Below are 27,665 nucleotides of genomic sequence, written 5' to 3' on the forward strand. Positions count from 1 at the left end.
GGTTACTGGGAGTCACTGGGAGGGGGTTTGAGGTTACTGGGAGCGACTGGGAGGGGGTTTGGGGTTACTGGGAGCGACTGGGAGCGACTGGGAGGGTGTTTGGGGGTTACTGGGAGCTACTGGGAGGGGGTTTGGGGGTAACTGAGAGTTACTGGGAGGTACTGGGAATTAGTGGGAAGGGGTCTGGAGCTTACTGGGAGCTACTGGGAAGAGGTTTGAGGTTACTGGGATTTACTGGGAGGGGTTTGGGGTCACTGGGAGTTACTGGGAGGGGGTTTGGGGTAACTGGGAGCTACTGGGAGGGGCTTTGGGGGCTACTGGGAGTTACTTGGAGGGGGTTTGAGGTAACTGGGGGCTACTGGGAGGGAGTTTGGGGTAACTGGGAGCTACTGGGAGTTACTGGGAGGGGCTTTGGGGGCTACTGGTAGTTACTGGGAGGGGGTTTGGGGTAACTGGGGGCTACTGGGAGGGAGTTTGGGGTAACTGGGAGCTACTGGGAGTTACTGGGAGGGGGTTTGGGGGTTACTGGTAGTTACTGGGAGGGGCTTTGGGGGCTACTGGGAGTTACTGGGACGGGGTTTGGGGTAACTGGGGGCTACTGGGAGGGAGTTTGGGGTAACTGGGAGCTACTGGGAGTTACTGGGAGGGGCTTTGGGGGCTACTGGTAGTTACTGGGAGGGGGTTTGGGGTAACTGGGGGCTACTGGGAGGGAGTTTGGGGTAACTGGGAGCTACTGGGAGTTACTGGGAGGGGGTTTGGGGGTTACTGGTAGTTACTGGGAGGGGCTTTGGGGGCTACTGGGAGTTACTGGGACGGGGTTTGGGGTAACTGGGGGCTACTGGGAGGGAGTTTGGGGTAACTGGGAGCTACTGGGAGTTACTGGGAGGGGCTTTGGGGGCTACTGGTAGTTACTGGGAGGGGGTTTGGGGTAACTGGGGGCTACTGGGAGGGAGTTTGGGGTAACTGGGAGCTACTGGGAGTTACTGGGAGGGGGTTTGGGGGTTACTGGTAGTTACTGGGAGGGGCTTTGGGGGCTACTGGGAGTTACTGGGACGGGGTTTGGGGTAACTGGGGGCTACTGGGAGGGAGTTTGGGGTAACTGGGAGCTACTGGGAGTTACTGGGAGGGGCTTTGGGGGCTACTGGTAGTTACTGGGAGGGGGTTTGGGGTAACTGGGGGCTACCGGGAGGGAGTTTGGGGTAACTGGGAGCTACTGGGAGTTACTGGGAGGGGGTTTGGGGGTTACTGGTAGTTACTGGGAGGGGCTTTGGGGGCTACTGGGAGTTACTGGGAGGGGGTTTGGGGTAACTGGGGGCTACTGGGAGGGAGTTTGGGGTAACTGGGAGCTACTGGGAGTTACTGGGAGGGGGTTTGGGGGTTACTGGTAGTTACTGGGAGGGGGTTTGGGGGTTACTGGGAGCTACTGGGGCTTTGGAGGACCCTTCTCCCCCAGAGCCGGATCTAGATGTGCCCCAATGGGATCCCTCCGCCAATGAGGTTTGGCCCCTTTCCCCGCGGATCCTTCCGCCGCTCAATAAAAGCCGCCGCTCCAGTGTGTCAACTGGGTTGAACTGGGATGGACTAGGGAGACTCTTGCATCCAAACCCCACCAAACTGGAACTCTTACACACCAAGTTGCACCAAAACCTCACTTTTTCCTCTCGGAAATGCCTCAAAACCCCACTTTTCACCTCAAAACTCCACCCAAACCCCACTTTTCCCCTCAGAATTGCCCCAAATCCTCATTTTATCCCCCAAAATTGCCCCAAAACCTCACTTTTCTCCTCAAAACCCCACGTTTCCTATCAGAATTGCCCCCAAACCTCATTTTATCCCTCAGAAATAGCCCAAAACCTCACTTTTCCACTCAAAACTTTACCCAAATCACACTTTTCCCCTCAGAAATACCCCAAAACCCCCCTTTTCCCCTCAAAACTCCACCAAAACCCCACTTTTCCCATCAGAATTGCCCCAAACCCTCATTTTATGCCTCAGAAATACCCCAAAACCTCACTTTTGCCCTCAAAATGTCACTCAAATCACACTTTTCCCCTCAGAAATACCCTAAAACCCCAGTTTTCCCCTCAGAAATACCCCAAATCCTCACTTTTCACATCAAAACTCCACCAAAACCCCACTTTTCCCCTCAGAATTGCCACAAACCCTCATTTTATCCCTCAGAAATACCCCAAAACCTCATTTTATCCCCCCAAATTGCCCCAAAACCTCACATTTCCCCTCAAAACCCCACTTTTCCCCTCAGAAACACCCCAAACCCCCACTTTTCCCCTCAAAACTCCTCCAAAACCCCACTTTTCCCCTCAGAATTGCCCCAAAACCTCACTTTTCACCTCAAAACTCCTCCAAAACCCCACTTTTCCCCTCAGAATTGCCCCAAAACCTCACTTTTCACCTCAAAACTCCTCCAAAACCCCACTTTTCCCCTCAGAATTGCCACAAAAGCACATTTTATCCCCCCAAATTGCCCCAAACCCCCACTTTTCCCCTCAGAATGGATGTGCAGCCTACCCAGACTCTGACCTTTGGCCCTGGGAGGCAACTGGGAGGGAACTGGGAGGCAACTGGGAGCGGCTCCTGCTCCAGAGCGCGGCCACGGGCGCTGATTGGACGGAGAGAGGAGGGCGCTGAGCACTGATTGGTTGCTACGGGAGTGGAGTCTGCCCGGCAACGGGACTAAAGAGAGATGATTGGCTGAGAGGCGGAGCGGCGGCTGGGGGGCGGGGGGGGAATGGGAGGGAACTGGGATGAACTGGGGAGGGAACTGGGGAGGGACGGGGATGAGCTGGGAGGGAACTGGGAGGGAACTGGGACGAACTGGGAGGGCACTGAGAGGGAACTGGGAGCAACTGGGATGAGCTGAGAGGGCACTGGGAGGGACTGGGAGCAACTGGGAGGGACTGGGAGCAACTGGGAGGGAACTGGGAGCAACTGAGAGGGAACTGGGATAAACTGCGATGAGCTGGGAGGGCACTGAGAGGGAACTGGGAGCAACTGGGAGGGAACTGGGAGCAACTGGGATGAGCTGGGGGGACTGAGGGGGCTGGGAGCAACTGGGAGGGGACTGGGATGAACTGGGAGGGAACTGAGGGGAACTGGAGGGAACTGGGAGCAACTGGGATGAACTGGGAGGGAAGTGGGAGGGGACTGGGATGAACTGGGATCAATTGGGAGGGGACTGGGACAAATTGAAGGGAACTGGGAGGGACTGGGAAGGGGTTTTGATTTTTTATCCCACTTTCAGCCAGTTTTGACCCATTTTTGACCCATTTATTCCATTATCCCCCAATTTTATCCCATTTTCAGCCAGTTTTGACCAATTTTGACACATTTTTTACCCCATTTATTCCATTAACTTCCAATTTTATCCCACTTTCAGCCATTTTTTACCCATTTTGACTCATTTCTCCCCATTTTTCACCCATTTTTACCCCATTTTTGACCCATTTTAACCCCATTTATTGCATTATCCTCCAATTTTATCTCATTTTCTGCCATTTTTGACCTTTTTCGACCCATTTCCCCCCATTTTCAGCCATTTTTGACCCATTTTTGCCCCATTTCCCCCATTTTTGACCCATTTCCCCCCATTTTGACCCATTTTTGACCCATTTCCCTCCATTTTTGACCCATTTCTCATTTTCAGCCATTTTGACCCATTTTCGACCCATTTCCCCCCATTTTGACCCATTTTTGCCCCATTTCCCCCCATTTTCCCCCAAATTTTGACCCATTTCCCCCCATTTTCGACCCATTTCACCAGCCTCCAGCCCACGTTCCTGGCCCTGACCTCGCTTACAGCGGGACACGCTGTTCGCACTCACCTCTCACACACCTTTCACCCCTTTTGACCCCATTTATCTCATTGTCCCCCAGTTTTATCCCACTTTCAGCCATTTTTGACCCATTTTGACCCCATTTATTGCATTATCCTCCAGTTTTATCCCACTTTCAGCCATTTTTGACCCGTTTTTGACCCATTTCGACTCATTTCCCCCCATTTTTGACCCATTTTTGACCCCATTTATTCCATTTTCCCCTATTTTTTACCCATTTTGACCCATTTTTGACCCATTTATTGCATTATCCTCCAATTTTATCCCAATTGCAGCTATTTTTGACCCATTTCCCCCCATTTTCAGCCATTTTTGAGCCATTTCCCCCCATTTTGACCCATTTCTGCCTCATTTCCACCCCATTTTGCCCCATTTCTGCCCCATTTCCCCCCATTTCCCTCCATTTTGACCCATTTTTGCCCCATTCCCGCCCCATTTTTGCCGCTCAGCCTGCCCCCTCCAGCACCAGGTAGATCCCCACGGGACAGTGGTCGCTGCCCTGGGCCCGCTGCTCGATCCTGCTGTCGCACAGATCCTTCCTGCCGCTCTGGGACCACAGGCAGTAATCCAGCCTCCAGCCCACGTTCCTGGCCCTGGCCCCGCTCAGGTAGGTCCAGAAGGTGAAGGCGTTGGGCAGCGAGGGGTTAAACACCCGGAAGCTGTCGAGGAAGCCGGCCCCCAGCAGCTCCCTGAACGTCTCCCGCTCCTCCCGCGTGAACCCGGGGCTCCTCTTGTTCCCCGACGGGTTCCTCAGGTCCAAGGGCTGGTGGGCGACGTTGAGGTCGCCGCAGATGGCGACCGGTTTGGACCGGTCCAGCTGGGACACGAAGGACGGAAGCGCTCGTCCCAGGCCTGCCAGAAGCTCAGGCGGCCCAGGCCTCGCCCGGAGTTGGGCACGTAGACGCAGACGACGCGCAGGGCAGGGAACTCGGCCATCAGCACGTGGCCCTCGGCGTCCAGCTCGGGGTCACCTGGCAAGGGGACACACAGACGGGGATAAAAAGGGGCTTTAGGGGCCCAAAAAGGGGCTCTAGAGGCCCAAAAAGTCACTTTAGTCCTCAAAAATCAACTTTGATGGCCTAAAAAGGCACTTTAGTGGCTCAAAAAGTCACTTTAGAGGCCTAAAAAGGGACTTTAGAGACGAAAAATCACTTTAGAGGTCAAGAAGGGGATTTATTGACTCAGAAAGGGGCTTGAGTGGCCCAAAAATGGACTTTAGAGGCCTAAAAAGTCACTTTTGTACCTAAAAAGGGACTTCAGTAGCTCAAAAAGGGGCTTTAGTGGCCCAAAAAGTCACTTTAGTGGCCAAAAAGGGGCTTTAGAGGCCTAAAAAGTCACTTTAGAGGATCAAAAAGTCACTTTAGAGGTCAAAAATGGGGTCCAGTGGCCTAAAAATACACTTTAGTGGCTCAAAAAGTCACTTTAGTAGCCAAAAAGGTCGTTTAGTGGCCAAAAAAGTCACTTTAGGGGCCCAAAAAGGGGCTTTAGAGATCAAAAAGGGGCTTTAGCAGCTCAAAAAGAGGGTTTAGAGGTCTAAAAAGTCACTTTCGTAGCCAAAAGGGACTTTAATGGCCTAAAAAGACATTTAGAGGCCTAAAAAGGGGCTTGAGAGGCCCAAAAAGTCACTTTAGAGGCCTAAAAAGTCACTTTAGAGGTCAAAAAGGGGCTTTAGAGGCCTAAAAAGTCACTTTAGAGGTCAAAAATTCACTTGAGTGGCCCAAAAATGGACTTTAGAGGCCTAAAAAGTCATTTTAGTAGCCAAAAAGTCATTTTAGAGGCCCAAAAAGTCACTTTAGTGGCCCAAAAAGTCACTTTAGTGGCCAAAAAGGGGCTCTAGAGGCCTAAAAAGTCCCTTTTGTAGCCAAAAAGTCGCTGTATTTTCCCAAAAGTCACTTTAGTAGCCAAAAAAGGGGCTCTAGAGGCCTAAAAAGTCCCTTTTGTAGCCAAAAAGTCACTGTAGTGTCCCAAAAGTCACTTTAGAGGCCTAAAAAGACACTTTAGTAGCTAAAAAGAGGGTTTAGAGGTCTAAAGAGTCACTTTAATGGCTCAGAAAGTCATTTTATTGCCCAAAAAGGGGCTTTAGAGGCCTAAAAAGTCACTTTAGAGGTCAAAAAGGGGCTTTAGAGGCTCAAAAATGGACTTTAGAGGCCTAAAAAGTCACTTTACTGGCCAAAAAGTCAATTTAGAGGCCCAAAAAGTCACTTTTTGGCCCAAAAAGTCATTTTACTGGCCTAAAGAGTCACTTTAGAGGCCTAAAAAGAGGCTTTAGAGGTCTAAAACGTCACTGTCGTGGCTTTAATGGCTCCTGAGGGCCCCAAATGGCCACTTAAGGCCTCAAAATGGCCACTTAAGGCCTAAAAATGGCTCCTAAAGGGCCCCAAATGGCCACTGAAGGGCCCCAAATGGCACTTAAGGCCTCAAAATGGCTCCTGAGAGCTTCTGGTGGCCATTAAGAGCCCCAAATGGCCACTTAAGGCCTCAAAATGGCTCCTGAGAGCCCCAAATGGCCACTTAAGGCCTCAAAATGGCTACTTAAGGCCCCAAATGGCCACTTAAGGCCTCAAAATGGCTCCTGAGACCCCCAAATGGCCACTGAAGTCCTCAAAATGTCTCCCGCGAGCCTGTGGCGGCCACCCAGGGCCTGGAAACGGCCAGCAGCGCCCCAGCTTTGGCTACTCACCCATGCCATAGGTGACAGCCAGGGGTTTGGTCCTGCTGAGCAGCCCCACGCCGCTGTAGCTGGGCCGGTCGCTGGGGCTGTGCTGGTGAGGGAAGGCCCCGAGGCTCCGCAGCTCCTCTGGCACCGACTCGGCCCCACATTTGGTCTCCTGGAGGCAAAGGACGTCGGGGGCATCGGCCTGGACCCGCTGGGGGGGGGGGGAAAGGGAGGTTTTGGGGCGGTTTGAGGCGGTTTCGGGGCCGTTTTGAGCCCGTTTCAGGCGCCATGTTGAGTCTCTTGGCGGGCGCCATTTCGTGGGGGGGTTTTGAGGCATTTTTGGGTCGTTCTGAGGCACTTTTGGGTCATTTTCTGAGTCATTTCTTTGGATCTGTGTTTAAGAGGGTTTTTTGGGGTCATTTTGGGTCTTTTTGAGTGATTTTGAGTCACTTTATGTGGTTTTTTAGGGCCTTTTTCATCCATTTCTGGCTCCATTTTGTGTCTCTTTGTGGGGAGTTTCTGAGGCATTTTTGGGTCATTCAGAGGCACTTTTGGGTCATTTTTTGAGTCATTTCTTTGGATCTGTGTTTAAGAGGTTTTTTTGGGTCATTTTGGGTCATTTTGAGTGATTTTGAGTCACTTTATGTGGTTTTTAAAGCCCTTTTTGCATCCATTTCTGGCACCATTTTGTGTTGGGTTTTTGAGGCATTTTTGGGTCATTCTGAGGCACTTTTGGGTCATTTTTTGAGTAATTTCTTTGAATCTGTGTTTAAGAGATGTTTTTGGGTCATTATGGGTCATTTTGAGTGATTTTGAGTCACTTTTAAGAGGTTTTTAAAGTCGTTTTTGCATCCATTTCTGGCACCATTTTGTGTCTCTTTGTGGGTCATTCTGAGGCATTTTTGGGTCATTCTGAGGCACTTTTGGGTCATTTTTTGAGTAATTTCTTTGAATCTGTGTTTAAGAGGTTTTTCTGGGTCATTTTGGGTCATTTTGAGTGATTTTGAGTCACTTTTAAGTGTTTTTTTAAGGCTTTTTGCATCCATTTCAGGCACCATTTTTAGGCCTTTGTTGGAGCCATTTTTAGGCATTTTGGGGTTATTTTGGGCCATTTTTGGCTCATTTTATGTTCCATTCTTTAACCAATTTTTAAATCATTTTCAGTTTCATTTTCAGCTCCGTTTTGGGCTCATTTTGACCCATTTTAGCCTCATTTTGCCCAATTTTACCTCATTTCAGGCCGATTTTGGGCCCATTTTGAGCCTTTTTCACCCCATTTTTGGGTCAAAATCCCTCATTTTTGGCCCATTTTCATTCCCTTCCTTTGAAGCAACTTCTCAACCACTTCAAGACCCATTTTCAGCTCCATTTTGGACTCATTTTGACCCATTTTGGCCTCATTTTGGCTCCATTTTGCCCAATTTTACCACATTTCCGGTCCATTTTGAGCCTTTTTCACCTCATTTTTGGGTCAAAATCCCTCATTTTTGGCCCATTTTCATTCCCTTCCTTTGAACCAACTTCTCAACCACTTCAAGACCCATTTTTAGCTTCATTTTGGGCTCATTTTTACCCATTTTGGGCTCATTTTGGCCCATTTTGGCCTCATTTTGGCTCCATTTTGCCCCATTTTCCCTCATTTCAGCTGCCATTTTGAACCTTTTTCACCCCATTTTTGGGTCAAAATCCCCCCTTTTTGAGTCCTGTCCAGCCCCATTTCTCTGGGGCGCCCCAGTCTGGTCCAGTTTCAGCCCAGTTTAACCCACCTCCAGGCCTCCTTTCTTCACCCAGGCCCTGAGACCGTCCACGTTCCACGACGTCACCTTGAAGTTGAACCTTCGCCCGTCTTCCGTCGTGTCCCGGGGTGGGGGGGGGACACGTACAGGTCACTGGGAGAAACTGGGAGGCCACTGGAACTTACTGGGAGGGACTGGGAAGGGGGTTGGGGTGGTTTGGGGAGGGGTTGGGGTGGTTTGGGGTGGTTTTGGGGTGGTTTAAGGGGGATTTGGAGTGTTTTTGGGGCACTTGACAGTACTGGTTTGTACTGGGAGGGCACTGGGAGTTACTGGGAGGGACTGGGAAGGGGGATTGGGGTGGGTTTGGGGTGGTTTGGGGGGGGTTTGGGGTGGTTTAAGGGGGATTTGGGGTGGTTTTGGGGCACTTGGTATGGTTTGTACTGGGAGGGCACTGGGAGTTACTGGGAGGGACTGGGAAGAGGGTTGGGGTGGTTTGGGGGGGGTTGGGGTCACTGGGAGTTACTGGGAGCTACTGGGAGTTACTGGGAGGGGGATTGGAATCACTGAGAGTCACTGGGAGTCACTGGGAGGGGGTTTGTGGGTCACTGGGAGTTACTGGGAGCAACTGGGAGGGACTGGGAGTGGGTTTGTGGGTCACTGGGAGCTACTGGGAGGGACTGGGAGGGGGTTTGGCGTCACTGGAAGCCACTGGAAGCTACTGGGAGGGACTGGGAGAGGGTTTGGGGGTCACTGGGAGTCACTGGGAGCAACTGGGAGTCACTGGGAGGAGATTTGGGGTCACTGGGAGTCACTGGGAGCTACTGGGAGTCACTGAGAGGGGGTTTGGGGTCACTGGGAGTTACTGGGAGCTACTGGGAGAGGGGTTTTGGGTCACTGGGTGTTACTGGGAGCTACTGGGAGTCACTGCGAGTTACTGGGAGGGGGTTTTGGGTTGACTGGGAGCTCCTTGGAGCTACTGGGAAGGGCTTTGGGGTTACTGGAAGCTACAGAGAGGGGGTTCTGGGTTACTGGGAGTGACTTGGAGCTACTGGAAGGGACTGGGAGGTGGTTTGGGGGTAACTGGGAGTTACTGGGAGCCCCACCAGGCCCGTACTGGTCTGTACTGGTTTATACTGGCGCCTCTCACCCTCTATAAGTCTATAACTTAACCGACAACATGTATTTTTTCAATGGGAGATGAGGTGAAAAAGAGTGTGGGATTGAAGATAGCTCCCACAGGAAAGCAGCTGCAAATGTGACACAGTGCTGGCAGATACACTGCATGGGGACCTCTTTATCACTGTAGTTGAGGTCTGCATTCCTGCTTTTTTGTAGCTCCCATACTCAATGGTATAAGTTCAGGGAGTGCCGCGAATTTTTCGGCTCTTGGCCTGAAAAACCCAGGGTCGAGGCCTGAAAAATGAACCAGACTTGAAGTCTGAAACCCAGGCTCGAAGCCTGAAAAACCCAGGCTCGAAGCCTGAACAACCAGCTCCAAGCCTACTTCATGCGGCGATCAACCCAGGGTCCGATTCTCAGCTGGGTGGGAAGAAATCAGTCCTACTCAATGTGAGTGATAGCAGAAATCTTCTTCTTCATTGAGAGCAGGCTCTAACTTATATACACAGCAGCTTCAAAGCTAGCTCAGCAACAGCAGCTAATAGATTACATTCTTAAGCTCATCCTACTTGCGGTTTCTGCGATAAGCAAGCTCCCTCACATTTTCCCATCTTGTTTTTCCCCCGTAGTTGTTTTCCACCTTGGGCTGTTACCTCGTTAGCTGAAAACAGCCCGACCTTGAAGGAAGAGAAAGCGGCCTGCTGTCTACATGACAGCAACTGCTTTAACCATGGCTCTGACTCTGGTCTTGATTGTGCATTAAATTCATATAACTAGAGCTCAGGCTGCCTTGCCCCAACAGACCTAACATTATACCCTGAGATCCATGTCCATTCTCCCTCATTTTCTGCACAGGAAAGAGCTGCAAAGGTTGCACAGTCCTGACTGATAGGCTACACAGGGACCTACGTACCACTGTAGGTGGGGTAGGCGTACTTACTTTACTTCCCAGACGCCGTGATATAACTTCTACCACCATACTGTATTTCAAACGGGAGCTGAGCAGGCAGAGAGCGCGGGATTGCAGAGAGCTCCCACAAGAAAGCAGCTGCAAAGGTTGCATGGTGCTGACTAATAGGTTTCATGGGGAACAACGTACCACTGTAGGTGTGGTCTGCTTTGCTACTTTTTTGTCGCTCCACCACGCAGAGGTGTAAATTCTACTGGCAACTTTTATTTATACACTGGGAGCTGAGCAGGTCAAGTGACCACGATTGGAGATAGCTCCCACAGGAAGGCAGCTGAAAAGGTGGCACAGTGTTGGTTGTTAGGCTACATGGGGATCTATGTACTACTGTCGGTGGGGTCTGCGTACCTGTTTCGTGTAGCTCCCAGAGGCAGAGGCGTAACATCTAACGGCAGCCGGTATTTTCAAAGGGAGAAAACGAGGCCAGAGCGTGGGATTGGAGATAACTCCCACAGGAAAGCAGCTTCAAAGGTGGCACAGTGCAAGCTGATAGACCACAATGGGACCTACATACCACTGTAGGTGGAGTCTTCCTTCCTGCTTCCTTGTAGCTCCAAGACTCAGTATTCTAACTTCTACCGACAGCATGTATTTTTTCAATGGGAGCTGAGCAGTCCTAGTGTTCGGCATTGGAGATAACTCCCACAGGGAAGCAGCTGCAAATGTGACACCGTGCTGGCTGATAGACTGCATGGGGACCTACTTACTACTGTAGCTGGGGTCTGCCTTCCTGCTTTCTTGTAGTGCCCATACGAAGTGGTGTAACTTTTACAGGCAGTCTGTATTTTTTCAATGGGAGCTGAGCAGGCCAAGTGCCTGGGATTGGAGATAGCTCCCACAGGAAAGCAGGTGCAAATGTGACACAGCGCTGGCTGATAGATTACAAAGGGACCTACGTACCACTGTAGCTGGGGTCTGCCTTCCTGCTTTCTTGTAGTGCACAGACGCAGTGGCGTAATTTCTACTGGCAGCATGTATTTTTTCAATGGGAGCTGAGCAGTCCAAGTGAGTGGGATTGGAGATAGCTCCCACAGGAAAGCAGTTGCAAAGGTGGCACAGTGCTGACTGATAGAGTACAGGGGTGTTGAGGGATCTGCAGCTTATCTACACAGGAATGCAGATTAGCAGGCACTTCTTTATTATGCAGATATTAGTCCCTTTGTTTTAGTTACAACTAAGGTAACAGCCAAGGTAACCTAACAAATACATTTACCAGGGTCTTGTAGTTAAGGTAACAGCTAAGGTAACTGTTGGGACCTGGGCTATAATGAATGTTATGGAGTCAGTTAGAAATAGAGAACGTTTGTAGTTTGTCTTTGAATTGCCTTCTACAGCAAAAAAGGCCAGAAAGGAATGTCTATGTGATAGCAAGCTTGAGCAAGGGGAAAACCGAAACAGCAGATTGTAACAGAAACAAGGTCAAAGCAAGAAGATAGGACAGGACATTAAACTAAGCATTGGTAGAAGACTGAATATAGCATTCAATTTAGCATTGTATGATTGCTTGTACTTGACTAATAAATTGTAACATATGTAACTAACAATAATATAAAGGTAACTAAATGTAAGGTAAGCATAACCATAGTGTGAGAGAAAACTAACTGAAGGCCGAACAGATGGGATGATATTTTAGACACAATAAGGCTGATGTTTTATGCACAATAAGGATGGTGTTTAAACACAGTGAGGTTGGTGTTTAAGTTGTTACAAAAATGAAACTTTGAGGCCTTATGCATAGCACGTGATGCTTAGTATTAACTATTTGCCATGAATTGTGGCACGTACACAGCATTTGGAAAAGGTATAGAAGTGATGATGATGTGACAATAAATTGGAGCTGATGCACATCAGATTGGTGTCTGGTCACTCCCGTTTCACGCAACAAAGAAGAACCCCTGCACAAAGAAAAAGAAACCCTGCAGAACAGGCTGCCCAGAGGGCTTGTGGAGTCTCCTTCCTTGGAGGATTTCAGCACAAGCCTGGACACGTTCTTGTGCGACCTGATCTAGGTGAACTGAATTCTGGGGGAGGGGGTTGCTCTAGATGATCTCTAATGGTCCCTTCCAACCCCTACCACTCTAGGATTCTATGATGTCACACAGTCTAGATGCAGTACCCAGATGTGCTGTGATGTCACAGAGCACTGTTGAGGCATCCAGAGGTGATGTGATGTTATAGAGAACTGTTGCCATGCCCTCGTCTGCTATGATGTCACAGAGTCTCATTTCAGTGCCCAGATCCTATGTGAAATCTCAGAGCACTGTGTGTCCAGTGTCCAGACGTCCTGTGATGTCACAGAGCACTATTGCAGTGCCCAGATGTGCTGTCAAATCACACAGCCCTGCTGCAAAGCCCAGATGTGCTGTTGCGTTACATAGTCCTATTGCAGTGCACACGTCTTATGATGTCACAGAGCACTGTTGCCTTTCCCAGATGTGCTGTGATGTCACAGAGCACTGTTGCACTGCCTAGTACTAGGACGTCGCAGAACCCCACGGCAGTGTCTGGATGTGATGTGGTGTCAAACACTCTTGTTGCAGTGCCCAGATTTTCTGTGATGTCCTACAGCCCCGTTCCAGTGCCTAGATATGCTATGATGTCACGGAGCAGTGTAGCACTGCCAGATGTGCTGTGATGCGACGCACACCGCACATCCTCTGCAATGCCCACATGTATTGCTGTGCCACACAGTCCTGTTGTAGTGCCTAGATGTTCTCTGATTTCACACACCCCCTTGTCATGCCCAGATGTGCTGTGATGTCACACGGCCCTGTTGCAGGGCCCAGATGTGCTATGATGTCACAGAGCACTGTTGCAGGGCCCAGATGTGCTATGATGTCACGGAGCAGTGTAGCACTGCCCAGATGTGCTGTGATGTCACAGAGTACCACTGCAGTTCCCACTTGTGCTGTGATCTCACAGGCACTGTAGCAATGTCCCCTTGTGATAGGATGTTTCAGAGCACTGTTGCAGTGCCCACGTCTGCTGTGATGACAGAGTCTCGTTTCAGTGCCCAGATACTATGTGAAGTCTCAGAGCAGTGTGTGTCCAGTGCCCAGACGTCCTGTGATGTCACAGAGCACTATTGGAGTGCCCAGATGTGCTGTAAGGTCACACAGTCCTGCTGCAAAGCCCAGATGTGCTGTTGTGTTACACAGTCCTGTTGCACTGTGCACATGTTCTGTGATGTCACAGAGCACTGCTGCCTTTCCCAGATGTGCTGTGATGTCACAGAGCACCGTGCCAGTGCCTAGTGATGCTGTTATATATCACAGCAGTGATTGAGTGCTCAGATGTCTTGTAATGTCACAGAGCACTGTAGCAGTGTGCAGTTGAGATAAGATGTTATAGAGCACTGTTGCAGTGCCCAGATGTGCTGTGATGTCAGAGAGTCCTGTTTCAGTGCCCAGATATGATGTGAAGCCTTAGAGCACTGCTACAGTGCCCAGACGTCCTGTGATGTCACACAGCACTGTTGCTGTGCCCAAAGGTGATGTGATGTCACAGAATACTGCCGCAGTGTCCGGATGTGATGTGATGTCACAGAGCCCCATTCCAGTGCCTAGATAAGCAATGATGTCACAGAGCAGTGTAGTGGTGCCCAGATGTGCTGTGATGCAATACACACAGCACATCCTCTGCAATGCCCACATCTCCTGCAATGTCACACAGCTGTGTTGCAGTACCTAGTTGTGCTGTGATGTCACAGAGCACTGTTGCAGTGACAACGTCTGCTGTGATGCCACAGAAACCCGTTTCAGAGCCCAGATATGATGTGAAGTCTTAGAGCACTGCTACAGTGCCCAAAAGTGCTGTCATGTCACACAGCCCCGCTGCAAAGCCCAGATGGGCTGTTGTATTACACACTCCTGTTGCAGTGCGCACCTGTGCTGTGATGTCACAGAGCACTGTTACAGTGCCCACACGTCCTGTGATGTCACAGAGCACTGTTGCAGTGTTCAGTTGTGCTGTGATGTCAAACGTCCGCGGAAGAGGAAGACGGAGCACTGGAACAGGCTGCCCACAGGGTTTTTGGAGTCTCCTTCCTTGGAGGACTTCAGCACAAGCCTGGACACGTTCCTGTGCGACCTGATCTACGTGAACTTGATTCTGGAGGAGGGGGTTGGTCTAGATGATCTCTAATGGTCCGTTCCAACCCCTACCATTCTAGGATTCTATGATGTCACACAGCCTGGATGCAGTACCCACATGTGCTGTGATGTCATGGAGCACTGTTGCAGCGTCCAGAGGTGATGTGATGTCACAGAGCACTGTAGCAGTGCCCAGATGAGCTGTGATGTCACACAGCTTCTCTGCAATTCCCAGATGTGCTGCAATGACAGAGCCCCGTTGCAGTACCAACATGTGCTGCAATATCACACAGCCCTGTTGCAGTTCCCAGATGTGATGTCGCAGAGAACTCTTGCAGTGCCCAGATGTGCTGGATGTAATAGACTCCCACTGCAGTTCCCAGATTTGCTGTGATGTCACAGAGCACTCTTGCAGTGCCCAGATGTGCTGTAAGGTCACAGAGCACTGTAACAATGTCCATTTGTGCTGTGATGTCACAGAACACTCTTGCAGTGCCCTGGAGTGCTGTGATGTCACAGAGCCCTGTTACAGGGCCCACACATCCTGTGATGTCACAGAGCACTGTTGCAGTGTTCAGATGTGCTGTGATGTCAAACGTCCGCGGAAGAGGAAGGTGAAGCACTGGAACAGGCTCTCCAGAGGACCTTAATCTGAATGAACAAATTGGGTAATGTCACTCACAGTAGAAAAACAAAAGGTTCAAAACCATTGCTCCCCATGCACTGCAGCAAAAATGTGTCTTAAACATTTGACCCTTAAGGGGGAAGATCTGTTCCAATATATACACCCTCTCTCACTTACCCGCTCCCCAACATGAACCTGAACAGGGACCCAGCAACCTGACAAGGATACATCCTGGAGGGCTGGTTCTAGGGAGGGCTCCCAGCCCTGTTCAGATAATAGTAATGTGGAAAAATGAGGACTCTGACACAGAATCTTCCTCATTGGTGTCCATGAGCACTCAATGCTGTACTCATTTAATAACCACCTTAAAGATCCCCTTAAATTCTAAAGTCAAACAGCATATAATTGCCCCATTAAGGCAAGGGGTTGGGCAGGGTGAGCCAGTACACATGAAAGTGCCTTTCTCACCTTCTGATTTAATTCTCTGAGAAAAAATCAACTGATCAATACTATAAGGAGCATCCAGATAAAGTTGGAAAGATAAAAAAAAAACAAAAGAGGAAAAAAACCCCACCAAAAAAAAGGAAAAAAAACCCCAACAGAGAACAGAACCCAATATAAACATGGGAGTAATGCATTCAGTTTTAAATACATGTAGAGGCACAAAAGGAACTAAAACTGCAAATATTGTGGCAACCACAGGGAAAGAGGAAAATGGTCCATTTTTGCAACCCTTAAATTTGCAATTTGGCAATAAAGTGATAACATATGAATTTTTGTATGTTCCAGAATGTCCCATACCCCTGATGGGGAGGGACTTGTTGCCTAAATTAAATGCACAAATTGTCTTTGAAAAGGGAGACTTGTTACTAAAAATATTTGCATCAAAGACAGGACAAATATTGATGATAAAAGAAAAACTAAAGGTGCTAGAATTACCTCCAGAAGTGGAGAATGCAGCGATCCCAATGGTGTGGGAAACTGAGATTCCAGGAAAATCACAATTGACACAACCAGTAAAAATTGAAATAAAAAAAAAAGTAAAATCAGTCAGGGTGAGACAATACCCAATAAAACCTGAGGCAAAACAAGGATTAAAAGTACCAATTGACAAATTTCTGAAATATCAAATTCTAGAAGAATGTCAGTCAGAGGATAACACACCTATTTTACCAGTACGGAAATTGAATGGAGAGTATAGGTTAGTTCAGGACTTAAGGCCCATAAATCAGATTGTGAAAGATACACATCCAGTTGTAGCAAATCTATATACCTTACTCACAGCTCTGAGAGAAAATGATCAGTGGTTTACAGTGCTTGATTTAAAAGATGCTTTCTTTTGTATCCCTTTGGAAAAGGAAAGTCGTAAACTATTTGCTTTTGAGTGGGAAAGCCCCCAAACAGGATGCAAGGTGCAGTCAACATGGACACGGCTACCCCAAGGATTCAAGAACAGCCCGACTATCTTTGGAAGACAACTGGCAAAAGAACTGGAACTCTGGACTAATGAAACGACAGTGAAACTGAGACCAGAGCATCTGCTTCTCCAATATGTGGATGACACCCTAATTGCCACAAGTGAAAGGTCAGCCTGGATACAGGTAACCATTGAACTTTTAAACTTTTGGGGATTAAACGGGTACAAGGTATCAAAAGAAAAAGCTCAAATAGCAGCCAAACAGTGATCTATTTGGGCCTTGAAATTTCAAAAGGAGAACGGAGGCTGGGCACAAATGGAAAGGAAGTGATTTGTGCTGTTCTGGAGCCACACACTGTGCATGAGTTACGGGCATTTTTGGGAATGACAGGATGGTGCAGGCTCTGGATCATGGATTATGGTCTTATAGTCAAACCATTATATGAAGCCCAAAAATCTACCCTTTTACATGGGGCAAAGAACAGCAGGAAGCTTTCCGGAAGCTTAAAATAGCTCTGCTGACAGCGCCAGCCTTAGACTTGCCAGATTGAGCCAAAGACTTTCAGTTATTTGTTCACGAAAACCAGCATTTGTCTCTAGGAGTTCTGACACAGAAACTAGGAAGCTGGAAGAGACTGGTGGGATATTTTTCCAAACAACTGGACTTGGCGAGCAAGGGATGACCTTCTTGCCTGCAAGCAGTAGCTGCCACTGTCACACTGATCCAAGAAGCAAGAAAGATGACCTTGGGAAGGACTGTTACAGTCTATGTCCCACATATGGTAACCACAGTCTCAGAGCAAAAGGGGGGACATTGGTTATCCCCGAGCCAAATGATGAAATACCAGGTAATTCTCACTGAGCAGGATGATGTGGTGTTGAAAACAACTCATCTTCTAAATCCTGCAGTGTTTCTGAGCACTTCACAGGAAGAGCAACAACTGGAACATGACTGCATTGCAACCATTGAACATACATATTCCAGCAGAGAGGACCTGAAGGATGATCCTCTTGAAAACCCGGAATGGGAACTGTTCACAGGTGGCAGCAGCTTTGTCATGAATGGAACTCGCCATGCAGGATTTGTGGTAACAACCGAAAACATGATAATAGAAGCAAATGCATTGTCAAGCACAACTTCTGCACAGAAGGCAGAACTGATTGCATTGAGAAGTGCTTTGGAATTCAGTAAAGGAAAACGAGTTAGTATTTGGACTGATTCAAAATATGCTTTTGGAGTAGTCAGGTCCATGGCACCCTGTGGAAAGAAAGAGGACGACTGTCTTCCCAGGGAACAAACAATAAGCATCAAAAGGAAATCTTGCAACTGTTAGTGGCAGTGCAGGAACCAGTTCAAGCAGCAATCATGCACTGTAAAGTACATCAGACAGGGAACTCAAGGAGAGTAAAATAGCACAACACACAGTCTCACAAATGGCAATCATCCCCACCAGAACAGTAGCGCTTCCTAAGGAGCCACCAAAATATTCCGGGGAGGATGAGAAATTGTCTGAGTTACTAAATGCAGAGAAAAATTCAGAAGGGTGGTGGACGACAAGTACAGGTCAGGTAGTATTGCCTCCCTTAGGTCAGGTAGTATTGCCTCCCTTAGTCATGAGAGAGGTTTTGCAAACAAAGCACAGGGAGTGTCATTGGGGTGCAGAAGCTATGACTCAGCTTCTGAAAAGTGTGATATCAATACAAATGTTGGAAATGGCCAAATGAGTAATTGTGAAATGTGAAATTTGTTTAAAGAACAATCCAATAGTAAAAAAAAGGGCACAGATGGGCAAAATAAAAACTGGAGTGGAACCAGGAGATTATTGGCAAATTGATTTTACAGAATTACCTAAATGCAATGGATATAAATATGTGTTGGTTGGGGTTGACACCTTTTCAGGATGGCCAGAAGTCTTTCCCTGACGCACCAATCAGGCTACGGAAACAGTTAAATGGCTCCTGCAAGAAATTATTCCAAGGTTTGGAATATCTTCAGACAGAGGACCACATCTCATGGCCAATGTGGTACAAGAGGTAAGCAAAGTCCTAGGAATTTCCTGGGATTTACATGCCCCTTGGAGACAGCAATTGAGTGGAAAAGTGGAAAGAATGAATCAGACCCTAAAAAGAGAGATTAGAAAAATCTGTCAGGACGCTAAATTGAAATGGCTTCAGGCACTTCCACTTGCATTGCTACAAAAATAAGAGTGAAAGCTCGAAGTGGAATGTCAGTAAGTATGTATGGAAAAGCCTATGAGGTTCCTGAACCAAATCCAAACATGCATGTGATGGGAAAACAAGATGTGTATAAGTATTTACTTCCTCTTGGAAAAAACCCTGAACAGACTCCGAAGTGCAGTATATGAACTTGATTATGGGGGAGAGGGTTGGTCTAGATGATCTCTAATGGTCCGTTCCAACCCCTACCATTCTAGGATTCTATGATGTCACACAGCCTGGATGCAGTACCAAGATGTACTGTGATGTCACAGAGCACTGTTGCAGCGTCCAGAGTTGATGTGATGTTATAGAGAACTGTTGCAGTGCCCACGTCTGCTGTGATGTCACAGAGCATTGTAGCAGTACCCAGATGAGTTGTGATGTCACGCAGCCTCTCTGCAATTCCCAAATGTGCTGCAATGTCACTGACTCCTGTTGCAGTACCCACATGTGCTGTGATGTCACAGAGCCCTGTTGCAGTGCCCAGATGTGCTGTATGTAAGAGAGTCTCACTGCAGTTCCCAGATGTGCTGTGATGTCACACAGCCAGGTTTACAGACCTGTTGCACTTCCCAGATGTGATGTCACAGAGAACTGTTTCAGCACTCAGAAGTGCTGTGGTGTCACAGAGTCTCTCTGCAATGCCCAAGTGATCTTGGATGTCACACGTCAGTGCCCAGGTGTCCTGTCATTTCAGAGGAAACTGTTGAAGTGCCCACATGTGCTGTGATGTCACACAGCACTGTTGCAGTGCCCACATGTGCTGTGATGTCACAGACCTGTTGCAGTGTCCAGACATCCTGTGATGTCACACAGCACTGTTGCAGTGCCCAAATACGCTGTTATATATCAGAGCAGTGATTGAGTTCCCAGATGTCTTGTTATGTCACAGAGCACTGTTGCAGTGCCCAGTGGTGATGTGACATCACAGAACCCATATGTGATGTCACAGAGAACTGTTGCAGCACTCAGAAGTGCAGTGGTGTCACAGAGTCTCTCTGCAATGCCCAAATGATCTTGGATATCACACATGTCAGTGCCCAGATGTCCTATGATTTCACAGGAAACTGGTGCAGTGCCCACATGTGCAGTGATGTCATATAGCCCTGTTGCAGTGCCCAGATGTGCTGTTATAGATCAGAGCAGTGATTGAGTACCCACATCTGCTGTGATGTCACAGAGCACTGTGACAGTGTCCAGTGGTGATGTGACATCACAGAACCCCACGACAGTGTCTGGATGTGATGTGATGTCAAACACTTGTTGCAGTGTCCAGATGTTCTGTGATGTCACACAGCCCCGTTCCAGTGCCTTGATATGCTATGATGTCACAGAGCAGTGTAGCACTGCCCAGATGTGCTGCAATGTCACACAGCCCTGTTGCAGTTCCCAGATGTGCTGTGATATCACAGAGCACTGTAGCAATGTCCTCTTGTGATATGTTTCAGAGCACTGCTGCAGTACCCACGTCTGCTGTGATGCCAGAGTGTCTTTTCAGTGCCCAGATACTATATGAAGTCTCAGAGCACTATTGAAGTGCCCAGATGTGCTGTCATGTCACACATGTGCTGTGATGTCACAGAGCATTGTTGTAGAGCCCAGTGTTGCTGATATATGTAAGAGCAGTGATTGAGTACTCAGATGTAATGTCACAGTGCACTGTAACAGTGCACATCTGTGCTGTGATGTCACAGAGCACTCTTGTAGTACCCAGATGTGCTGTCAGGTCACAGAGCACTGTAACAATGTCCATTTGTGCTGTGATGTCACAGAACACTCTTGCAGTGCCCTGGAGTGCTGTGATGTCACAGAGCCCTGTTACAGGGCCCACACATCCTGTGATGTCACAGAGCACTGTTGCAGTGTTCAGATGTGCTGTGATGTCAAACGTCCGTGGAACAGAAAGAACAGGAGCAGGCTGCCCAGAGGGCTTGTGGAGTCTCCTTTCTTGGAGGATTCAGCACAAGTCTGGACAAGTTCCTGTGCGACCTGACCTAAGTGAACTTGATTGTGGGGGAGGGGGTTGGTCTAGATGATCTCTAATGGTCCGTTCCAACCCCTACCATTCTAGGATTCTATGATGTCACACAGCCTGGATGCAGTTCCCACATGTGCTGTGATGTCACAGAGCACTGTTGCAGCGTCCAGATGTGATGTGATGTTATAGAGCACTGTTGCCGTGCCCATGTCTGCTGTGACGTCACACAGCACTGTAGCAGTGCCCAGATAAGCTGTGATGTCACACAGTCTCTCTGCAATTGCCACAAGTGTGGCAATGTCACTGAATCCTGTTGCAGTGTCCACGTGTGCTGTGATGTCCCCATGTCTATCAGCCAGCACTGTGTCACATTTGCAGCTGCTTTTGTGTGGGAGCTATCTTCAATCCCACTCACTTGGACTGCTCAGCTCCCATTGAAAAAATAGATGTTGTCGGTGGAAGTTATACCACTGCGTATGGGAGTTACAAGAAAGCAGGAAGGCAGACCCCAGCTACAGTAGTAAGTAGGTCCCCATGCAGTCTATCAGCCAGCACAGTGTGACATTTGCAGCTGCTTTCCTGTGGCAGCTACCTTAGATACCACACTTTTTCTCCTCAGCTCCCATTGAAAAAATACATGTTGTCGGTTAAGTTCTACCACTGAGTATGGGAGCTACAAGAAAGCAGGAAGGCAGACTCCACCTATAGTGGTAAGTAGGTCCCATTGCAGTCTATCATCTTGCACTGTGTCACATTTGCAGCTGCTTTCCTGTGGGACTTATCTCCAATCCCATGCACTTGGCCTGCTCAGCTCCCATTGAAAACACACAGGCTGCCAGTAGAAGTTACGCCACTGCGTGTGGACACTACAAGAAAGCAGGTACACAGACCCCAACTACAGTGGTAAGTAGGTCCCCATGTAGTCTATCAGCCAGCACTGTGTCACATTTCCAGCTGCTTTCCTGTGGCAGTTATCTCCAATCCCATGCACTTGGCCTGCTTAGCTCCCATTGGAAAAATACAGGCTGCCGGTACAAGTTACGCAACTGCGTCTGGGCACTACAAGAAAGCAGGTACACAGACCACAACTACAGTGGTAAGTAGGTGTGGTAGTTTGAGCCTGGCTGGATGCCAGGTGCCCACCACACCACTTGGTCCCCCACCTCCTCAGCAAGCCAGGGAAGGGGAGAAAATAAGATGGGAGTCTCGTGGGTTGAGATAAAAGCAGTTTAATAAAGAAGCAGCAAAGCCGCGTGCGGGAAGCAAAGCAGAAGCAGATAAAGCTGTTCCTCTGCACTTCCCATCAGCAGCGATGTCCGGCCACCTCCCGAGAAGCAGGGCTGCGGTACGCGTAGCGGTTGCTTTGGGAAGGCCAGAAATGCATCTCGCCTCCCCTTCCTGCTCCTCTCCCCCAGTTTATAATACTGAGCTGACGTCATAGGGTATGGAATATCTCCTTGGTCAGCCTGGGTCAGCTGTCCTGGCCATAGTCCCTCCCAAGATCATGCCCACTCATAGCTAATGGTGAAGGTGGTGGAAGGAGTGCTGGAGGGACAGCCCTGATGCTGTGCAAGCGGTAGTCATAATATTGATATCAACAGTAAGCACAGCACTGCAGGAGCTGCTGTGGAAAATCACTACCGTCCCAGACCCACTACAGACAGTCACAGGAATGCAGACATATTACAAACACTATTGTTTCTGTGTTCAAACGAAACACACAGTCAGTAATATCAATCATGAAAACATCTCCTTAATTGTAGCATTCTTTTTTCATAAAGTGTATGCTCAAAAGACCTTGTAAACTCTTACAAGGGCTCCAAGTTTGCTGCATGTCCAATATGTTCATGTGGCTGCACAGCTTCTGAAGTTGTGTTCTATGTTCTGCATTGTCAGTTCCCAGACCTGTAGGCAAAACCTCAGATTGAACGTCGTATTCGTTAACTGACATCTTCAAGTCTGGAAGCCTGGTAACCCAGACCTTGGATGACAAAACACACCAAGTTGAAACCACAACTCATCAGTAGTCTCTCTCTAACTCTAAGCTACTCTAAGTGAAACTTTAAACATGTACCCATTTATTGATACCTGTAAGTAATTGGTTTTCTCCCAATGTCCCAACAGGCACGTTCCCATGTTTAATTCTTCTCCAGATATTGCCATCTTTTTCATCATAATAGTGTCGTAAGGAACTCGTAGTTAACTCCATGGAACACAACCAAGAGAGCAACCAAGTAAACAATCTGAGCCCTGATTACACAAGTTACAACTGAAATACACACCACACAGAATAACTTCCTAGACCAAAATAGAAGAAGAAAACTGCTGGGGGGACACAGTTAGAAAAACTCTAAACAATAGCATAGCAATCAGAAAAAGGCTGAGATGTGCCATATAGGAAAGGAAGCTGCTAAAGAGAATTACTTCCAGGAATTCCCCGTTTCCACTGTATTTTTCATCTGAAATGGACTGAATGCTCAGATGGAAAACAGCATCACACATTATAAAACACTAACTAACTGTACTCTTGGACAGGACCAAGCAGCCACAAGAGGCACGTCACGATCCTGAGATGGAGGGGTGGCCTTTCTGATGAACTTGTCCAGACAATTAAAAAATAACCAACTCTTTAAGCAAAACTCACCTCTAAGTGAATCTCCTACCAACAAGGTTTTGGGAGAATAGGAGAATGCTGAGAGGAAACACTCACTGCATGGAGGGCTGTTACCTTCTAGTCAGTCTTACCCAGAAGAATACTTGCCAGTGCTTTATTACAGACCAGGGAACTGACAGAACAATACAAACATGGCACTGACTAATATTTTCTTTTCAGGAAAACCTGAAGAGTTGACTCTGAGAAAACCAATAATTAAAACAATTTCATCCCATGCCTGAGATTATTGCCATGAGAAGTTATCTCAGTTTACCACAGAATGGCTGTGGCTGGAATGGCCCTCTGGAGATAATTTCATCCAAACTCCCTGCTCAAGCAGGGACACCTAGAATCATGTGCCCAGGACCACATGCTGGTTGCTTCTGCTTATTTCCAAGGACAGAGACTCTACAGTCTCTGAGAAACCTGTTCCAGTGGTCAGACACCACCACAGTAAATTATCCAACAGTATTACCTGAATACCGTGTGGAATCAAATTGAACTTGGAACGGACAGAAGCAAAGAAAAGAACAGGTGCTCTTGGTAAAGGAGTTTAGATACAAATATTTTCTAATGCTGCAATTCTATACCTCCAATTGGGTCAATCCCAGTTGTGTTTCCCAAGGGCAGTACTACTTTTACTTTGTGTAGTTCTCCTTTAAGTGTTTGATGAATAGAATTAGTTACCTAAGGAAAAAAAGTCACTGCACTTGAGGTGAATTCCAACATAACTTTACAATAACTGTAATGAAACAAATCTTCCAAGCTTAAACATGACACGAGTATTAAACAAATAAAACCAGATTTTGTTACTCATTAAGGAAGGAGCTTCCTGAATGGGACAGTACTCAAACACAGTTTCATTTACAGAGGCTACCCTTCCCCCGTTGAATCCCCACAGATGCAAAAGCAGCAATAACGTTTTCTGGAAGAAGATACTGAATTCAGAAGAATTGAAGAAAAAAAATCCCATAAATCTCACTTGATTTTGCAGGAAAACAAACCAAGAAAGCTGACTTCTCAGAATCTGGCCAATAGTAGATATTTCTTGTCAATACTAATGAGGAGTTAAATTTGAAAACTAAGTTTGCAGTTCATTACTGCTTTCTTACAGAAAATAACACACAAAGAGCAGTAAAAGAACATACCATTGAAAATCTGATAAATATTACCTTTGGGTTCCACTCCAGTTCATTACCAATGGGTGTCACTCTACAAAGTCCCCAGCCTGAGGTGGCAGACACTGAAACTTGGCAGGTGAGGGAAGCAGCTGGTAACTTTGGACTTGACATGTTCTGCCTTCATCTATATAGTTAATTTTGACACTACAGAACATATTTTCCTTCTCTTTTGGGGAAATATCTAGCACCTGAGCCCTTCAGAGTTGGAGAGGAAACAAAGAATTATTATAGTTGTAAAGTTTCTTCACCTCCTTGTGTCTAAAAAAGATTAAACTTTCACAGCACAATGTTCAGTGGTGTGTATGTGGAGCCATTCTGGCTTCCCTTCAGCACAGGCAGCATGGGAGAGCTTTTTAAACGACAATTTGTACAGCAGAGATTTTTTTGCTAGTTTTCATGGTGGGTTAATTTTAACTTAGCAGTAAAAGTTCTAAACTACTTTGTATTAAAAAGAGCACATGAATAATTTAAACCAAAACAAATCCACATTTTTACCTGTGAACAACTGTTTTCTGACATAAACCATGAAATGCCAGCTTCTCCACATTTTTAACAGCAATCTTATTATCAGGTTCCTTAAAATACCCATTAATTCCTTCAGCAAGAATTGTATATTGGTTCTTCTGCTGATCTACTATTTGACCAAACTAGTTTGTTGCATTTACAACGTGGAGAGGCAGAATCTGAAAGCATAAAATACGTTATAAAAAAGACAACTGATGGTTTCTTAAGTTAATGAGACGTTTTCATGTTGAAGGTGACCTACCTCTTTCCAGCCCAAAGAGATGACAAATACTGCTGTACACATGCATTTCAGAAGATGATGACCTCTTATTACTCCAAAGATTAGGAATAATCCTGAATGAATGAATCCTTATGAATGGTAACCGTCCATAGCCCAGTCCAGACTGGACAGAGGTTTATAGAGCAAGATCTATAGGTCTTGGTGGTATTCCACTTAAATGAACACTAGTGAACTACAGTATTACCTGTCAAGCTACTAACCACTAAGGCATTTCACATCATCCAAGCTTAATTTTAAGTGGTCTCCAACCTTACAATGAGATTTAGAAGAACTGACTGGGGAAGCGTGACGCCTTCCCTCTTTTTGCACGGAAAATGCTTGACATAAGCTACCAAGAACACCAATTCACAAAATGCTGGGTGCATTTCATCCAAAGGCTCATGCTAGGCACAAGTACTGAGATACAGCTGAGTGTATGAGGCCAGACAGAAAAGAAGACCAGAAAGGTAATTTCCACTTACTAAAACCCTAAAACTCTCACAGTGCAACTAGAGATTCTTAAAGGAAAGCAACATGATACCGAGTTCTAAACAAAAGAGACAGTGAACACTTATCCAATTGACAACTGATTTGTAAGGCATATATCCAGGCTCTGCAGTCAGCAGAAGCAGAACTAGATGAGGAAAGGCAACAACTGCTGTCTTGAGTGCACAAAAGGGAAGTACAAGTTTATAACAGGAGTATTACGAAATCTGTCCAGGTTTCAAGCACTCAGACTGTATCTATAGGTTATCAACGAGTTTGAGCTACCAGCTGCCAACAAAAGCTTATTTATTAGGCAGAAATGGAGTGACACCAAGGAATCCACCCAGTTTTTATTGTGTATTCTCACAACCTATGATTTTTGGGAATGGGGAACACCCATTGATTGCATGACTTGAGCGCACCTGGATTCTAGCTAAAGACAGGACAGGAAGAAAGTGTAAGCAGCTCATCCAAAAAGGAAAGCACCAGCAGTTCTTAGATCCAAGTACTAACCTTGAAAGGAAGCACCAGTGTCTACACATCTGCCCTCAGCAATCATTATCCAAGGTGGAGACGAGACAGACTCTACAGTACTGCTGTACAGGAAGACTCTCTAGTAAAGTAGGGACTGAAAAGCCAAGTGAAGGGAGTTTTGACATACAAACTGTTACTGAGATGTGAAGAGCCACTATAGCAAAGTCAAACCAGTAACCAGGAAGGTTTCATGACTATTTAACTACTAAAAATGGCAGTCTGAATGTAACAGGATTCTATCAAAACTGTTTTCAACACCACAATGACACCTTAGTAGGAAGCAACTGCTCCATCTAGAAGAGAGAATTTATATCCCATGTCTATGGACAGTGCAAATAGAGAAAATATTTGGTTCAATTGACAAGGCCAGAATATACTCATTTTTCAGGAAGTCTGCATCAACGTGGCAGAGAAGGAAAAATCCTCCCTTCAACTCTTGTTAAACAGGCATGATCTTCCACTGCAACGTTTCTTCACTCCAGAGGATTGTGTTTGCTCTACTACAGAAATAATGACATTTACAGGACCTTTAATCTTTGCCTATTTTGGTTTATGTTCTAAATTGATAGAGGAAAGGAATAAACAGAACAAATGCCCTCTTCCCATAGAACATGAGGCTCCAATGCAGGAGAAAACCTAAGGTAAACTCAGAACCACCTACAAAACAATTTTAGGTCAAGCTAAAGATTAAGGGAAAATCTGACACACACTTAAGCAACAGAGAAACTAAAAAAGCTAAAAATCTCCCAAATACCCAAGAGATGTGGGATATGTACTACATTAACATGAAGGTAATATGCTAAGGAGGTATTTAAGATGTGTTCCCGGTACACCAAACCAAGGGAAAAAGCAATAACTGTAACTTACCATCAGATATCCAGGTGTTTGTGTCACTGTATCTGGGATATGCTGGGGCACGTCTGTTTGTAAATTAACTTGATGACGATCCAGACACACTGTTCTGTTTCTACATATTTAAAAACTGGTTTTAGAACAAAGCCCTTTTACTTGTAAACTATTTTTGATGTGGCTTACAACATCTTTTCACACTAACATTTCATCAGCCCTCAGTATTCAATTTCTGCTTCAAGTAGCACCAATGACTGGAGATTAGACAGAAGTGGTCAAAAAGCTCTTGTTGGACAAGTTTATACAACAAAACCAAAATCCACCAGGAAACTAGTTTCAGAATAAAACAAATACTAACACTGAATTTTGTGTTACTTGCAACAAGGGTCATCCACACTAGAAGGAATATCTGAGGGCTTCATCCAAGGCCCTGTTAGAATCCAGTTAGACACAGCTCAGAGAAGTCATCTACTTACCTAATCTGGAGGGACAGAAGACAACAGAGGAGAGAGCAA

At 46.9% G+C, this 27,665-nt stretch overlaps 1 long non-coding RNA gene and 1 pseudogene across 2 annotated transcripts; both read right to left on the bottom strand.

Moving 5' to 3' along the window:
• Window positions 1-4,299: 4,299 nt before the first annotated feature.
• On the bottom strand, window positions 4,300-8,381 carry LOC133629467 (DNA-(apurinic or apyrimidinic site) endonuclease-like; annotated as a pseudogene).
• Window positions 8,382-22,486: 14,105 nt separating this feature from the next.
• LOC133629480 (uncharacterized) lies at window positions 22,487-27,223 on the bottom strand. Of its 2 annotated transcripts, none has more exons than XR_009821035.1 (6): window positions 27,169-27,223; window positions 24,993-25,180; window positions 24,489-24,692; window positions 23,907-24,003; window positions 22,752-22,866; window positions 22,487-22,644 (listed from the first exon to the last, which is right to left on the bottom strand). It is a non-coding gene; the product is annotated as an uncharacterized LOC133629480 (long non-coding RNA). The 2 variants fall into 2 exon arrangements; XR_009821034.1 differs by lacking the exon at window positions 27,169-27,223 and adding an exon at window positions 26,281-26,332.
• Window positions 27,224-27,665: the final 442 nt, after the last annotated feature.

This window comes from Colius striatus, unplaced genomic scaffold, assembly GCF_028858725.1.
Source record: "Colius striatus isolate bColStr4 unplaced genomic scaffold, bColStr4.1.hap1 scaffold_46, whole genome shotgun sequence".
NCBI classification, from domain to species: Eukaryota; Metazoa; Chordata; class Aves; order Coliiformes; family Coliidae; genus Colius; species Colius striatus.